The sequence below is a fragment of the Cricetulus griseus genome (genome assembly GCF_003668045.3).
Source record: "Cricetulus griseus strain 17A/GY chromosome 1 unlocalized genomic scaffold, alternate assembly CriGri-PICRH-1.0 chr1_0, whole genome shotgun sequence".
NCBI classification, from domain to species: domain Eukaryota; kingdom Metazoa; phylum Chordata; class Mammalia; order Rodentia; family Cricetidae; genus Cricetulus; species Cricetulus griseus.
Genome location: NW_023276806.1, coordinates 263,592,151 through 263,609,977, shown reverse-complemented (window position 1 = coordinate 263,609,977; position 17,827 = coordinate 263,592,151).

Genomic DNA, 17,827 nt, shown 5'->3' with positions numbered 1-17,827 from the left:
AAAAAATCATCATGTTTTAAATAAATTTACAATTTTTGAGAGAGGATGGGAGGGATTCATTGTGATGGCTAATCTTGGTTGTCAACTTGACAAGTGTGAAATCCACAATACAGGAATTGCCTCCATCAGACTAGCCTGTGGGCATTCATGTGGGGCATTTTCATGTTTGCTAATTGATGTTGTAGCCCAGCTCTCTGTGTCAGTACCATCCCAAAGCAGGTAAGCTGGGCTTTGTTAGAAAGGTAGTTGAGCCTGGTGGTGGTGACAGGGAGGCACATGGGAAGCAGAGGCAGATGGAATGGATCTCTGTGAGTTTGAGGCCAGCCTGATCTACAGAATGAGTTCCAGGACAGGCTCCAAAGCTACCCAAGGAAACCCTGTCTTGAAAAAAAAAATAGTAGATGAATGTGATCCTATGAACAAGCCCAGTGAACATTTTCCTCAATAGTCTGCTTCAAGTTCTTGCCCTGATGGAGTTCCTGCCCTGATTTCCCTCCATGTTAGACTATAACCTGTAAGATGGAAATAAAGCCTTTTCTCCCCCAAGTTATTTCTGGTCACGATGTTTATCCATAGAAGCAGAAATCAAAGTAGGACCTTCATTCTTAGCTGTGCTGGGATTTGTGTGGCCTGGGAGTTGCTGGCTGACCTGCTTGCTAGTATACATATCCAGGGGCTAATTTCTTAATTTGTTAAAGACAAAAGTTCAAAAAACTCTGTTTGGGTTTCATAGAGCAAGTAGAATATTATAATCCCATTCAATTATTTTCTGAATTTAGGTACTTTATTTCATCAAGGCTCTTGTGAAAGCCCTTGAAGATGTGGTCTTAGGATAGCAGGCTATGGGAAAGAGAAGAATTCTCCACTGACTGATTGAACTACACAATTTAACCATGCCATAATCACATAGGTGACTATAATTGCACGAACTTAAATGTAATTACATTGAAATTATTTCTTTTTAAATCAGAATCCCATCATGATTGACAGTAAAAGTTTAATTCATTTGATACACGGAGAGTAAATGGCAAGATGTTTAAGTGTAACTACAGTACATCTTTCTTTTACTCAACAGGAATTTTGTCTCAATATCTGAAGAATCCCAAAGAATGAAGATGCTCTCTCTCAGTGTTTTCCATAAATTTTAGGTAAACTAAAACAAACCTGAATCCCCTTCAACCCTTATTCTTCAGATATATTTTCATGTTTCCACTCATCTATCTCTATTTATGCATGCAACCACTTAAACATTCATTGAAAAAAATCTGAACGATTACTCTGTGCTAAACAATGTGGTATTTTTGAGGTCTAGGAGTTAACAATGTAGATGATTCTTATCTTTTCCTGTGTGGTCTCCAGGCATTCCAAGTGTGTTTATTTGCCTAAGACTTTCTGCATCCTTGATTCACATGAGTGAGGAACTCTGTCTCTTAGTTCCTCCATCCCAGTTACTGTCTCATTCATAATATTCAAGTCAATTGGTTATTCCTCTCATTACCAAAGGCATGTCAAATGGCAATGATTTCTGACTGAAATACTTAGAACACGTTCATCTTGTTACCTCATAGAAACCACATTGTATCACCGTAGCCACTTTTCTAACTAAACTAATATACATTTTAATGCATTTTTTTCTTGAGACAGTTTCACTCAGTAGCTCAGGCTGACATTAGATTTACAATGGTCTTGTCTCAGCCTCTCAGTATTAGGAGTATTAGTGTATATACCACAATGCCCTGGTCAATAATAATCCCATATTTTGTTCAATGTAACTGAAAGTGAAATTAAATTACCCGACCAACTAGACTTACAAACTATTAAAAAAAAAACAGTCATTTTTCAAATAAAAGGACATGGAATTGTCTGTGTTGGTTAGATGAAATAGATGAACTGACTTCACACTCCATTATAAGACAGAAGAAACCAGCTTTGTTCCGTTCAAATGCCATAGAACCAGTTTTCACGGGCTTTAAACTTCTCTGACATTGGTGACTGTTGTTTGAGTAAATTCAATGGCTATGGATTCTAAATTTAGAGTAACTTAAGACTGCCCTTGAATTGCATGAAAATTGCCCGTTGATTAGTAACACGGAATCTTGAATTACTCCTTTGCAAAACAACAGTGCTGTTTCTTGCCTCACAAAGCTGATTCGTGAATCAGTGATTTTCAGCAGTGACTTTCTAACTATATGCTTTTATCCAGAACCGTGAGTGTCACCTGGATATGTGCACTGTGCCGGACTCCAAACCTGCTATACCAGCAGGGGGTAGGGGTGAAAATGAGCAGGCTGTTTTAACAAGTCACACCTGTCTGCACTCCTGCTGCATCCCAGTGATGCCATATGGCAGCTAGGCACGCCTGTTTGTACACATGCAACATTCCAGTCACACAGGCACTGGCTACATGGATGGATAGTCCGGTTTGCACATCTGTGGCATCCAGCGCCACCATGTGGTGGAGCGGGCACACTGCCTCCAGGCAGTGCAGTAATAACTGGTTTGTTCCCCTGCCATTTCTCACCACCACCCCCACAGCACCACTGGAATGACCGTTTTCACTTCTACCGTGTCCAAACTCTGGTGGCACAGGCATACCTCTTTGCATGCCTGCCATGACTCGGAGCTGCAGTGTGGGCATGCACTTCATGCACCTGCTGTATCTCTGCAATGCTGTGTGGCATGTGCCTACCTGTTTACATCCCTTCTGTGCCCAGCACACTATGTAACAGTCTAAGCACAACTGTTTGCATGCCTGCTATAAATCTCAGCAGCAACATCTGGCAGTGCGGGCACACCTGTACGCACTTTTGATCTCCCAGCACCTCCGTTAGTGGCAAGGGCACACCTCTATGTGCCAGCCATTTCCCAGCACTGCTAAGTGGCTGTGTGGCCATACCCATTCATGCCTATTGTGTACCAGTGTGTGCTACGTAGGAGAGGCACGCCTTTTTATGCCTGCCATGTCCCAGCACTGCTACGTGGTGGCTTGAGCATGCCGGTATGCACCTGCCAAAAAAAATAGGGCCTCCCCCTGACAACATGGGCACACCTGTTGCACGACCAGCATCCCAGATGTGCTATTTGGAAGCTTCTATGCACCTAATTCACTCCTGCTGCATTCCAGGGCTGCCACCTGGCAGCATAACCATGTCTGTTCTTGTACCTGTCTTGTCCCGTGCCACCATATGGAGCATGGGCATGCCTATTTGCACACCTGGTATGTCCAGCACCGCCACATGGCAGTAAGGGCACACCTTTTCACATGCCTGTCTAGCCTGAAGATGCCACCAGGCAGTGTGAGAAAGCCCTCTTGTGACTGCTGTGTCCCAGGGCCTCATGTGAGAGCATGAGCATGTGCGTTCACAAACCTGCTGTCCCCCATCGTGCCACACAGCCGGGCAGGTGTGGTGTGCACGCTTGCTCACGCACCTGTCATATCCCAGAGCCAAACATGGTGGCAGACCTGTTTTTGCCCCTGCCGTGTCCCAACCCCACCAAGTGGCGTTACGGATGAGCCTATTTTGACACCTGATGTATCCTGGCCCTGCCACCAGGAGTGTACACCTGTTTGCACTTGCCATTTTTCAGCGATGCCTGGTAGCTATGCAGCCCCACCTATTCGTGTGTGTGGAGTCCCAGCACCACCGCGTAGGATAGACACTCTTGTCTGAATGTCTGCCATCTCCCAACATGGCTACATGGTGGCTTGAGCATGCCTTTTCACACCAGCCACGTGCCAGGACCTCCACGTGGGTTTCCAGCATACCTGTTCGTGGGCTTGCCGTGTCCCAGCATCAACGTGTGGTGTGGCACAAGTAGTCCTATTCACACGTGTGTCAAATCTCAGCACCACCACGTTACAGCATGAACATGCGTGTTTGTATGCCTGCCACATCTGAGTGATGCCACGAGTCAGCAGAGATGCACCTGTTTACATGCCAGCCGTGTCCTAGCACAGCCACATGGTGCTTGGGCGCACCTGTTCACACACCTGTCATTTCCCAGAAATGGCATATGGCACGAGCATATCTATTATACACCTGCCGTGCCTCAGCAATGTCGCCTAATGGTACAGGCATGCCTGCTATATGCCTGCCATTTCCTGGGACAGCCACCTGTTAGCAGAAGCATGCCTGTTCCTGCCTCAGCTGTGTTCCGGTACCAACATACAGCGACTCAAAAAGCCATGTTCACATAATTGGCGTTGCTGCCAAGTCTCAGCACCACAGACGTCTCTCTTCATGACCGCCATGTCTCGGTGCCACCACATGGTGGTGTGGAAATGCCTGTGCATGCCTGCCAGGTCCCAAGCCTGCCACTTGACAGCATGAGCATGCCTGCTTGCGCACATACCCTGTCTCAGCGCTGGTATGTGGCAGCAAAAGGACACCTGTTCATTTTTCCGGTGTGGCCCAGCATGGTCACCTGTTCTCACTTGCCATTTCCCTGCAATCCACATATTGTAGACAATGCCTGTCCACACACCTGTCACACCCCAGCTATGTACACATGTTCATGCCTGCTGTGCCCTAGCACTGTCACGGGGGCATACCTGTTTGCATGCCTGCCGTTTCCCAGTAACACCATCTGGCAATGGGAACATGCCTGTTGCAGGACAGGTACCTTGCCGGTGGCATGGGCATGTCAGTTCATGCATGCCAACCACACAATATGTAACCTGGGTACTCCTGTTCCTACACCCAAGCTTCCCAATGCCACCACCCGGTGACCTTGGCACACCTGTTCACATAGCTGCCATGGCCCAGATGGTGGCCACGTGCTGGCCTGAGCTTGCCTGTTTGTAGGCACACCATGTCCCCACGTTGCCCTGTGGCAGCATGGGCACACCTGTTCGCACACCTGCTGTGTCCAAGAACCATCTGTCCATGCAGGCGTGTCTGTTTGAGCCTGCCTTATCCCGTTGCTGCCATGTGGTGGCTTGAGTGTGCCTGTTTACGTACACGCCATGTCCCAGTACTAGCAGTATGACAGGTTTGTCCGTGCACCTGTTGTGTGTCAGCACTAAAATGTGACGGCATGGGCAGTCCCTCTGGCACACCTGCTGAATCTTAGTGTGGCGATATGGTGAGCCCAGACATGTCCCTTTGCGTGCCTGCCATGGCCGAGCCACTGTATCATCTCACAAAGATGTCTGTTTGCAGACACCCACAGCTAAGCACTGAGCCACACCACTGGAATTCAGTTGTGGAGAGGGAGGAGGGTTGAGCAAAGGAGCCAAGACAGGGCTGGAGAAACCCACAGAAACAGTGGACCTGACCTAGTGAGAGCATGGAGACCCTAGTCAAAAAGCTGGGGAAATAGCATTGGACTGAACCAATCTCTCTGAATGTGGGTGCCAGCTAGGAGGCCAGGGCAGTCTATGGGACCTCTGACAGTGGAGCCAGTCTTCAACCCTAGAGCACAAATGGACTTTGAGAGCCCATTCCCTATGGAGGGATACTATTGCAGCCCAGAAACAGCAAGGAGGGTCTAGACCCTCCCCCAAATGATATGACAGACTTTGAAGGTCCTCAGTAGAGGGGCCTCACCATCCCTGGGGAGGAGTCAGGGGGTGGGTTGGGGTGGATTGGGGTGGGTTGAGTGGGGAACATGGGAGGGTGGGAAGGCGAGGGAACATGGGGGGATGGATATGTAAATATGAGTAATTAAAAGAAAAAATAGATGTCTGTTTGCAAGCCTGCAATGTCCCAGTACCACCACCACGTGCCAGACAGGCACACCTGTTCAGGCCTGCCACGTCCCAGCACCACCACCTGGCATCACGGCATGCCTGTCCACACTCCTGCCATTTCCCAGAGCTGATACATGGTGGTACATGCAGGACTGTTTGCAAGTCTGCCGAGTGCCAGCAGTGTCATTTGGCAGCATGGCATGTTTGTTTCTTCACTAGCTGTGTCCCAGTGCCACCTCCTGGCTCAGCTGGGTGGTGCCTCCATCATGCCTGTTCATGCCTGCCATGTCCCAATGCCGCCACCTGGCAATGGGGCACACCTGTTCATTCACCTGCTATGTTCCAGCACCCGCATCTGGTGGCTTGTACACCTGTCATATCCCCGTGTCACCAAATGATGGCGCTGTGGGCGTGCATGTTGACGCCCGTCATGTCTGAACACCAATACGTGGTGAACGATGCAGACCTACCTGTTCACGTGTCTGCTGAGTTCCGGCACAGCAACATGGCGGCACAGGCATGCTGGTGTTCACACCTGCCGTGTTCCGGAGACACCATGGGTGGGCAAGAACACACTTTGTGCGTGTCTGGCATATCTCGGCACCACCCAGAGGCAGGACAGGCACACCTGTCCACATGCTAGCCTGTGTCCCAGTGACGAAGCATCATAGGGTGGGAACACCTGCTTGCACACATGCCGTGTCCAGTTCTGACGTGGCAGCACGTGCACACCTGTGCGTTAGCTAGCACACCAGGTGCATTAGACCACCTGGGGACACAGACACACCTGCTCGTGTGCCTGGTGCGTCCCATGGCTGCTACATGCGAGTGTAGGCATGCTTGCCGAGTTCCAGTGCTACAACATGGCTGTGCAGGTGTGCCTCTTTGCTCACCAGCCACGCCCAAGCAATGCTGCGTGTTGGGAGACCGCCTCCTTTCTCTCCTGCCGTGTCCCAATGTCATCAAGTGTTGGCACAGGCGTGTCTGTTCATATGCCTGCCATGCCCCCCTGGCATTACAACATCTACAGTGTCCCCAAACTGCTACCTGGCAGTGCAGGCACGCCTGTTTGAGCACCTGCAGCGTCCCCACACTATTACGAGATGATGCATGCTTGCCTGTTTACACACCTGCTGCATCCCGTCACGCTATCCAGTGGGGGGGCAGGCAGGCCTGTTCATGGACAAGGTATACCTGCCATAGCAAAACGGTTCGCTTTTGCACACACACAGCTGCCACATCCCAGGCCTGCCATGTGGTGGCCCCCACTCCCCTGTTTGCACACCTGCTGTGACCAGCACAGGCCGCTGGTGGTGTGGGCACACATGTTCACATCTGTGCCGTGGACCAGCCTCACAATGGAGAAGCTCGGGCATTCCTGTTCTCACTCCTGTCATATCCCAGTGCCACCATGTGTGGCCCTGGGTACGCCTGTTTGTACTCTCGCCGTGTCCCAGAGCCACCACGACATGGAAGCTGAGACTCGCTGGTTCACATGCATGCCGTGTCCTGGTGCCGTTATACAGCAGCCTGGGTTTGCCTGTTGCCCGCATCTGTTTTCCCAGTGTCACCACGTGGTGGCAAGGGCCTATTTTCATGCCTGCTGTGTCCCAGCCCTTCCACTCAGTGCTGTGCACATGCCTGTTCCTTTGTGTGTCATGTCCCAGCACTGCCCATATTGGCATGGGCACGCTGGCTCCCGCAACTACCATGTCGGGTGGGTATGCGGTTCCCACGCTTGCTGTATCCCAGTGACACAACTTGGCTGTGCATTGGCACGCATGCTCCCCTGTGTGCCACGCCCAGTGCCACCCATGTGGCATGTTCACGGCTGCTCCCACAATACTATGTCCCACCCAGTCATCTAGTGGTGTGTGCATGCCTGTTCCCATACTCACCATGTTGCGGCACTTGCCACCTGGCGAGTGTGCCTCTACCCTGGCATGCCGAGTCCCAGCACGGCAATGTGGTGGTATAGGCATGCCCGCTCCTGCAATGCCGTGTTCAAGAACTGACACATGGTGATATGGGACCATCTGCTCCCACACGTGCCATCTCACAGCACTGACACCTGGTGATGTTGTTATGTGCGATGTATCCTGGCACTATCACGTGATATCATGGTCATGTGTGACCATGCATGCTAGTCCCATGATTCCACGCGGCAGCGTAGGACTTGGGTTCAGACACATGCCATCCAGTGATGGTATGTTATGTGTGTTCACATACGCGCCATGTCTCAGCACCATTATGGGATGACCCAGACACATGTATCCCAGCATTGTTACATGATGTTGTGGACATACCCATCCACACATATGCCATGCCCCAGAGTTATCACATGGCAAAAACGTGCCTGCCTGGTGACGCATGTGCCATGGCCTAGCTCCATCATATGGCAGCTTGGGCACACCTGCTCACACACATGCCGTGGCCCCGGTGCCACCGCTTAGCAGTGTGCCTATGCTTTCTCCCTTGAGTGCCATGTCCCAACAATGCCAGGTGGCTGTGTGGGCACACTCACTTGCACATATGCCATGACCAAGAGACATCATGCAGTGGCTTGGGCATACCTACTCACACCTGTTATGTCCCAGTGCCATCGTCTGGCAGCGCAGACGTGCCTGTGAACATACCCGAAGGGTGCTAGCTAGCATCAACACTTTGTGGCATGGGCAGGCCCATTTGCATGTCTGCCAAGCCCCAGTGGCGCCATGTTGTGGGCACGGTTACATTTGTTCACACTGTGTCATATGTTGGTGCCGGTACCTTGTGGCACAAGCACGCCTGTTTGCACACAGGGTACACAAGTGTCACGTCCCAATGCTGCATTGTGAAAACCAAGACAAGGCTGTTTGCATACCCGCTGTATCCAGGACCAGCGAGCCTGGGTATGCCTGTCCCCACGCGGTCTTCCAGTGCCTCTCTGTGGTGGCTTTGGCGTGCCTGTCTGCTCATTGGCCATGTCCCAGGGTCACCACGTAGCATCATGGGCCCACCTGTGCAAAGACCTGTAATAATAACCCAGTATTGGAATAATAACCCAGGTCCCAGCCTGGCCTCATCTGCACACACATGCTGTTTCTCAGAGCCACCACAAGGTGGCACAGGCATGCCTGTTTGTGCACGGGCTGTGCCCCGGTACTGCCGTCTGTGGCATGGAAATGCCTGTTTGCGTGCCTACCAGTGCTGCAATGCAGCAGTATGACGTGGCTGGTCACACACCTGCCATGTCCCAGACTACCTTCCACATGTCAGCTCAGGCATGCCTCCATACCTTCTGTGTCCCAGCACAGCCACCAGACAGCATGAGGATACCTGTTGACACGCCACGTGACGTGCCGCCTGGCCACACCTGTTGGTGTGTGTGCCATGGCCCAGTGCAAGCACATGACAGGAACACCTACTGGATCCCAGCATTGGCATCTGGTGGCATGGGCATGCCTATTTGTACCCATGCCATGTCAGTCTGACAGCAGCATGGGCATCCCTGTTTGCGTCTTTGCTGTATCCCAGAGTCACCGTGTGTGTGGCCTGGGAATGTCCATGGATTCACCTGCCATGTCTCGGTGCTACTATGTGACAGGACTCGCCTGTTCATACGTGTGCTGAGTCCCATCATCACTCTGGGGCAACATGGGCACATATGAACACATGAGCCATGTCCTAGTGCTGTCCCAATGTGTTGGGTACGGGCGTGCATGTTCACATGCAAGCCATGTCCCAGTGATGTCCCCTGGTAGAGTTGACATGCATTTCTACACATAAGCAGTATCCTGCACCAGCATGTGGCATCGTGGCCATGTGTGTTCACACTCGTGATGTGTCCCAGCACCAACATTTGCAGCGTGGGCACACCTATTCAGATGTGTGCCGTGTCACAGGGCCATGCTGTGTAGCATAGGCGCCCCTGTTCACAATTGTACCATGTCCCAGGGTCATCACATTGTGCATGGGCATGACTGCTGACACACGCTTATCCTAGCTCTGATGGGGAATGTACTTCTGTGTATGTTTAGCTTATTGATTGTTGAATAAAGTTCTGTTTGGCCAATGAGGCAGCAAGTTAGACTGGACTAGGAGCCAAAGAGGATTCTGGGAAATATAGTAGAGAAGTGGTGATCCAGGCAGGAAGTGACATAGTAAGGAGACTCATATTTAAGCAAGGAGAAACAGGAAGTGTCCTTTTCCCCTCCGCTCTTCCTCCAGCAGCACAATCTGATCCACCGGCAAGGAGGGACGACAATGGAAGGTGTCCGATAAGATAAGTCTTATAAAATATATATTAGATTTATGCTAATTAAGATTGACCATGCAGCATTTGTACCTAATAGAAGTCTGTGTATTATTTTGTCCATCCACGAGGTGGGCAGAACTCGGGCGGCTGTCGGAGACAGCCCACATGGCCGTAGAACTCGGGTGGCTTTTGGCGGAGAGATTTATCGTAACATAGCTCCATCATGTGACAGCTTGGACATACCTGTTCATGCATGTCATGTCCCAAGGTCATCACATGGTGGTGGGCACATCTATTTACATACATGCTGTGACCCAATACCATCATGTGTGGCATGGCTCCACCTGTCCCCATATATTCTGTGTTCCAGCACTATCACTTAGTGGCATGCATATACCTGTACCTCAGCTTCCATGTCCCAGTGCCTCCATGTTATGGCATGAGCAAGGGTCCCAGCACTGCCATGCAGTGCTATGAGTATGCCTGCTCCCACACATGTCCTGTCCAAGCACTGCAATGCGTCTACATGGGAACATCTGCTCCCATACATGCCAATGCTGACATGTGGTGGCATGGGTACCTGCCCTGTGCCACATTCCAATACACACACAAACCCCATGTTGCCACATAGCAACATTGGATGCATATCATATTCCATGACAACACGTAGTAGTGTGGACATGCCTGCGTCCATGCATGCCATACCCCAGGGCTGTCACGTGGTGGCAAGGGCACACCTTACTCACACACACATACGGTAGTGTGAGCATGCTAGTACCTGATTAAAATTAACCATAGAGGTTTTGGAGGACTGAGGAAGTAGTAAGGAGGGGCTTAGAGAGCATCTCCACCCTTTTGGAGAAACAGGAGAGGTAGGAGGTCACTGGTGGCTTCTCTGAAGCTTATCTGATTGTTCAGGTTCTCACCCCAATACCTGACTCCCAACTTTTGATTGATAAGGAATAATTGAATGCTTCAGAGAAGCCTCTTGGAACCCCCTGTTCAACAACTCAAATGGAAGTTTTCCATATCTGGTGCTGGGGTTTTAGTTGGATAGTCTGTGGCTCCTGGGAGAAGCATTATCATCCTACGTGCCATAACTCCATATTAATATATATTATTTTACAAGCCTACTTAACATAGATAATGCGTGTGTGTATATGCATGTGTTGCATATGTATTTCAAGTAAGCTAATAAAACAATGTTTGCCTATGACTTTTTCAAGCATCTTAAATGTTATTTCTTTCTCCTTCCCTCTTCCTCTGTGTTACTCTCCTTCCTCTTTCTCCAGTTAGAACACCTACCTCTGGTTTTCCCTTTTCCTCAATCAGAGAATGATATAAAGGGAACAAAAATTAAGGAAGGAAAAGTCAAATTATCTCTATTCACAGTTGACATGAATCTGTATCTAGAAGACCTTCAGACTCTACAAGAAAACTCCTAGATCTAATAAACATTTTCATGAAGTTGCAGAATTCAAAACCAACATACGAGAACCAATTGTTTTCCCATAGCCTGACGTAAACTTTCTGCAAAAACAAATTAGGGATCATTTGGGGAAAAAAATGTACCTAGGAATAAATCTAGCTATCTTAGTTACAGTTTCTATTATAGTAATGAAATACCATGACCAAAAGCAAGTAGGGAAGGAAAGGATTGGCTGGGGTTTTTTTTTGTTTTTGTTTTTGCTTTTTCACTTATGTTTCCATACCATAGTTATCACCAAATATAGTTGGGGTAGGAACTCAAAAATAGTAAGGAATTTGGAAGCAGGAGTTGATGCAGAGGTAATGGAGGAGTGCTGCTTACTGGCTTGCTCTCCATAGCTTGCTCAGCCTGTTTTCTTATAGAACCCAGGACCACCAGCCCAGGGATGACACCACCCACAATGGGCTGGGCCCTCTCATATCAATCACTAATTAAGAAAATGCCCTCCAGGCTTGCCTATAGCCTGACTTTATGGAGGCAATTTCTCAAACGAGGCTCCTCCCTCTCAGATGACTCTGACTTATGTCAAGTTGATATAAAAACCAGCAGCCAGCCCACTGTAAAAGACCTCTCTAAGCTGAAACTTTTAAGGTATTGAAAATATAAATTATATATTAGATGTTAGAAAGATTTTCCATGCTCCTAGATTGACAATTTAACATTGTAAAATGGCCGTGTTACCAAAGTACTCCAAAGTGACAGAACTAGAAAAAAAAAAAAAAAACCTAAAAATTTATGGAAATGCAAGAGACCACAAACAGCCAAACCAATCCTAGTCAGAAAGAACATTCCTGGTGGTCTCACAATACTTGACCTCAAATTATACTAGAGAGCCATCGTGACAAAGACGGCTTGAAACTGGCATGAAAAAAAAAAAAAAACATGTAGACCAGTCAAATAGAACTGAAAGCTCAGCAACAAAGCCACATAGTCATGTCTGCCTGCTGTTTGGCATACACTAGAAAAGAGCCTATTCAACAAACACTGCTGATATAACTGGATATCTATCTATAATCTACATCTATATCTCTATATATTGATACGTAGATATATAGACCAAAGACCTTAATTTAAGAGCTGAAACTTGGGACTGCATGAGGATATAGGGACTATACTTCAAGATGTAGATGTAAGAAAGGACTCTAATGACACAGGACATAGTATTAAGAATTAACAAACAAGACTAGAGGAAATTAAATGGTATCCTATCAGCAGAGCCATCAGAGAGCCTACAGAATGGAAAAAAAAATCATTGCCAGCTAGCTATACCTAAGACAGGGATAATATATAAAATATATAAGTCACTGCCAAAAACCAAACATCAAAAATCAAAAGCATCAGTCAATAAGCTAATAAAATGAACAAACAGTTCTCAAAAGAAGAAAAACAAATTGTTAATAATTTCTTTTTAATGTTCAACAAGATTAGGTGTCTGGAAAATGCAAATTAAACTGCTTTGAAATTCCATCTCACCCATTCAGAATGCTGTTATAAAGAAACTAGATGACAGCACGCACTGGCAAGGATGTGAGGAGAGAGGAATGTTTATCCCATGCTGGTTGGGGTGTAAACTAGCATAGCCATTGGGGGAAATTAACACAGATGTCTCTCAAAAAATTAAAAATAGAATCAGCGAGAGGGCTCAGTGGGTAAATGCAATTGCCACACAATCCCAGTGACCTAAGTTCAAACCCTGGTGCCCACAAAAAGCTGAACACGGTGGTATGCATCTGAAATCCCAACATTCTTACCACAAGATGGGAGACGAAAACAGAATTGCTCAGAAGCCATCCAGCTAGCACAAAATCCGTAGACTGGCAGACACAACAAAAGAGGCTCTGCCTTGACAACATAGAAGGGGAAAGCCAAAGGCCTGAAAGCTGTCCTCTGCCCTCCATACGAACGCCATTGTGTGTGTATACACATGTACACAAGAGTGAAAAATAATAATGCTAAATAAAATGTCTTACACTTAAAAATGAGACTGCCGTACAAACTATACCAACTTCTGAGCAATAGCATAGAGCCAAAGGGCTTTATGCCCTACCTAGAAATACCTGCACATCCTTATTTATCGAAGCCTTAATCATAATAGCAAGGAGATGGAATCAGCCTAGATGTCCACCAGCAGACAGACAAATGGATAATGAAAATTCAGTATTTATACACAATGGGATTTATTCAACACTAAGTAAGACATGAAACTTGCAAGAAAATAGATGAATCTGGAACATATTAAATTAAGCTAGATAACCAGACTAGGGGAAAATAGTGCATTTTCTCTATCAGGTATAGAGCATAGCTTTTGGGGTGTGTGTGTGTGTGTGTGTGTGTGTGTGTGTGTGTGTGTGTGTGTGTGGGTGTGGGTGGGTGGGTGGATATGGTGGGTGTGGGGGTAATGCAGGAGTCCAAACCAGACTCTCCACAGAAGGCAGTGGGAGACAGCCCTCTGTAACAGAGAACGGGGACAGGAGGGCAGAAAGATGGTGACTTCAGAGGTCACCATCAAAGCAGTCTCAGGAACTAACTTTCAATGCAAACAAAAAGTAACAGTGTGACCCTGAGAGAAACTGAGGCCTGGCATCCAGAAGGCCAAAGAAAACCTGTCTTAACAGGCAACATCATAAAAAGGAGCATGTGAGGCCATGGGAGCCAGGGAAGAGAGTGACCTGAGCCTCTCACCAGCCCTGACGCAAACACTGGATAAAGGCTATAATGAGATTACTCTTGATCCTGGGACATAGTTGGCAAGAGGCTGTGAATCTGAAGGAGAGAAGGAAGGAGAAGAAAAGAGACTGTAGGAAAGGTGGAGTTCTGAGGCCTTGTGAGGGCTAGTTTTATGTCAATTTGACACAAGCTAGAGTCATCAGAGTTGAGAAAATACCTCTGTAAGACTGACTGTAGGCATGCCCATAGGGCATTTCCTTAATTAGTGATTGATTGGGGGAGGGCCCAGCCAGCCCACTGTGGGTGGTGTTACCCTGAGCTCGTGGTCCTGGGTTCTTTAAGAAAGCAGGCTGAGCAAGCCATGAGGAGCAAGCCAGTAAACAGCAACCCTTCATGGCCTCTGCATCAGCTCCTGCCTCCAGGTCCTGTCCTGCTTGAGTTCCTGCCCTAACTTCCTCCAATGACAGACTATGATGTGCAAATACAAGCAAATAAACCCTTTCCTTCCCAACTTGCTTTTGGCCATGGTGTTTCATCACAGCCAATAGTAACCCTGACTAAGACAGGTCCCTTCCACTCTAAATTCTAGGTCTGAAGAGGCCTGTGGCACCATCTCAAGACCTCCAAGATATCACCTGGTAGGAATGACCTTTGGATTTCTGTGGAGTGAGAGTCACCTGTCCTGGGGACAAAAGACCCAACATCCTCTGCTATCAGCTCCTCTTCTCCAAGCAGATAAAACTGGACCTCTTCATGCCCACAGTGTGCCAGGCGTTGCCGAAATGATATAGAGTACATATAATTACTAGCCGAGTTTTAGAGCTGGGGGCACTGAAGCACTTAGCACTCAGGTAACCAATGAGAGATCTGTAATGTGCACTGCCCCCAAACTGTGCGCACTCAGCCCCTGAGATGGGCAGATGCTCACTATACAGCATCACCTGTTAGGTACCTTTGGCCTATGGTTGAATCACTAGTTGACTTTCAACACATCTCCAGTGCCTTCCCCTGCAGCCTGTGTGCTCCTGGACACTGCGTGATGGAGTAATACCACGGGTGTTTAAGAGCAGAAGCCACAGCCTGGCAGGTAATCAAGACTCTCGGCCACAATATGAGAGAACCATGTCACTGGCTGGTCCTCCCTGGCTACAGGTGTCTTTCACTTCGTAATGGAGCCCATTCGATCTCTGGCTGATAGTTTTACCGTCCCTGAGTCTTGTCCAATCCCAGAGGCTGGGACAGGAGGCAGGAGACATGGGTGTCTTGGAGGCTGTTCAATGAATGAATGAAACATCAGATGTCACAGCACAACTGCTGGGATCCAGCTCTGACTGAAATGGGGTTATCCTGCTCCCAGAGTGGCTGGGAGGTCACACTCTAGGCAGTGGCTGAGCCCAGAGTAGTGGGATAGGGCTTTACATGGTCCTGATCCCAGCCAACACAGGCTCTGAGGGGCCAGCCTGCACCATGAGTGCAGACAGACACTGGGGTAATACGCAGCTCCAGTTAGGAGTCCTGGAGAAAGGAATGTCAGCCTTCTGAAGTTACCAGGCTTCCCTTCCGGACAGCCGTAGGATGTTCCTCCAGGGCCCAGGTATCTGCAGGTATTCTGCTGGCCAAGCAGAGGACTAGAGCTTCCTGGAGAAGATACACCTCTGATGTTACTGAAGAGAATGATGTCTGTTTCCAGGACCCACAGGGTTTCCTCTGGCCTCAGGAGAGGCCACACACAGAGGAGTGGCCGGCCACCCATGCCTAAGCACTACAGAGACAGCTCGGGATATTGCAGCAACATAGCAAGAATGTGTGGGCCATTTCTCCTTATGGCTAGGAGGCACAGCCATGCCCATCTAAAACATCTACAAAAAGGAGAAAGTGGAATCATCACAAAGGAAGAGAAGAACCCAGGCTTTTGTCAGCCATCTGACAACACCCAGTGCTTCGGTATCCAAGCAGAGAGGAAAAGTAATTCTCTGTTGGGATGCTGTAGTAAATTTCGGTGAAGTGGATAAATACACAACAGCAAAACAGAAGCATGGGGTAGTCGTATCTCCATCATATGTACCTGGAATGTCCAGCTGGAGGGAGCTGAGCACAGCCTTGGTTGTGTCTGTTACACCCTAGGGATGAATCTATGAGGACTCACACTGTACTCACTGTGGAGGTGGGCTTCACTCTCAGTTCCTCCCTTCAGGGTCAAGACTTGCATATCCCCTGACCTTTGCCTCTTCCCTCTCTTTCAGGTATATTTAGAGAGACCTAGAGACCTGCCTCTCAATGTCTTCAGACCTATTCTGTGGACTTATGATTGACCCCCAAGTCATTGCCGTGGGTGGGTACCCTCCTAGCCAAGCAATCACCATCTTAGGGAGTTCGGCTGTTGTGCCCCTTGCAAAGGTGTTGTCCCAGCTGGGCTTTCTGATTGTTTCACAGGACACCACCACCACCTGAGTATCCGACTGCTTCCTACCACCTGCTGTATAACACTGCCTTAATTGCATGTGGCCCTTAGAGACAGCTAGAGTAGTAAGCCAGGAAAGACTCGGGGGAGGGATGTTCCATCTATTCAGATGTGGAGAAGCCCTGATGCCTGATGGGTAAAGACTTCATAGGCACAGCCCAATGGAGGGAAGGATGCTGTGCTGGGTGGTGTTTTGTCAAAGACACAAGCTAGAGTCATTTGGGAAGAAGGAACCTCAATTGAGAAAATGCCCCCACTGAGGTGGCCTCTGGGCAAATCTATGTCACGGTTTTTCTTAATGAATGATTGATATGGGAGGTCCCAGCTCACTGGGGGTGGTGCCAGTCCTGGGCAGGTGGTCCCAAACAATATAAGAAAGCAGACTGAACAGACTATAAGAAGCAGACCAGTAAGCAGTAACCCGCTCCGCGTGGCCTCTGCTTTGGTTCCTACCTTCGGGTACCTGCCTGGAGTTCTCTGCCCTGACTTCCTGAACCACAAACTGTAAGTTGAAATTAACCCTTTCCTCTCTGAGTTGCTTTTGGTCAGAGTGTTTTTTCACAGCAATAGAGACCCTAGGACAAATATCCATATCCCTCTAAATACCACAACTCTGTTCTGTAAGGGATCCCAATAAACTCATGGGTTCCCCCCAGAGTGAACTTTGGTGCATCTGTGCTTGGGTTTGTCACTGGAAACTTAGAAGAGGTAGGTGCTGTTGATGCCTCCCCCAGGAAGGCATTTTAGCAACAGCTGGACACTGAGGGGATGGAGAATGCAAAGCACTGTGGCATGTTGAGAGGCACAGGGGCCCTAGCCCCAGCAGAGGCAGTCAGAATAACAGAGGTGAGCAAGCACATGAAAGACATAGAGAGGGTGACACATTGGAGAGCCATCATTGCCGGAAGGATCCTCCTTTTTGTGTGTGTGGTTGGTTGTTGACCACGTCTACTATGCCTAAAAGCCTAGCTGGAGTGAGGAGCTGGGGACAGGAAAGACTGCTACCTTTTCTAGACTCCTTTCTTGCGATGGGGATGAAATGTTTCCTCCAAGGACACCCAACAATAGGGGGCCAAGGACCATGCTAATGAAAACACTCCCTTGGTGTCATGTAAGGGCCACCAGCTGCGGACTATGCATGCACAGGGGACAGAGCAAAGTCCATTCAGGATTAAGGAGACTATGCAAATGAGAACATCTGTTCCTCTCTGAGATGAGTCATTTTCTCCAAATGGCTCCACTTCATAAGCAACGACTTTCACTTTAAATTTAATTTTGGCT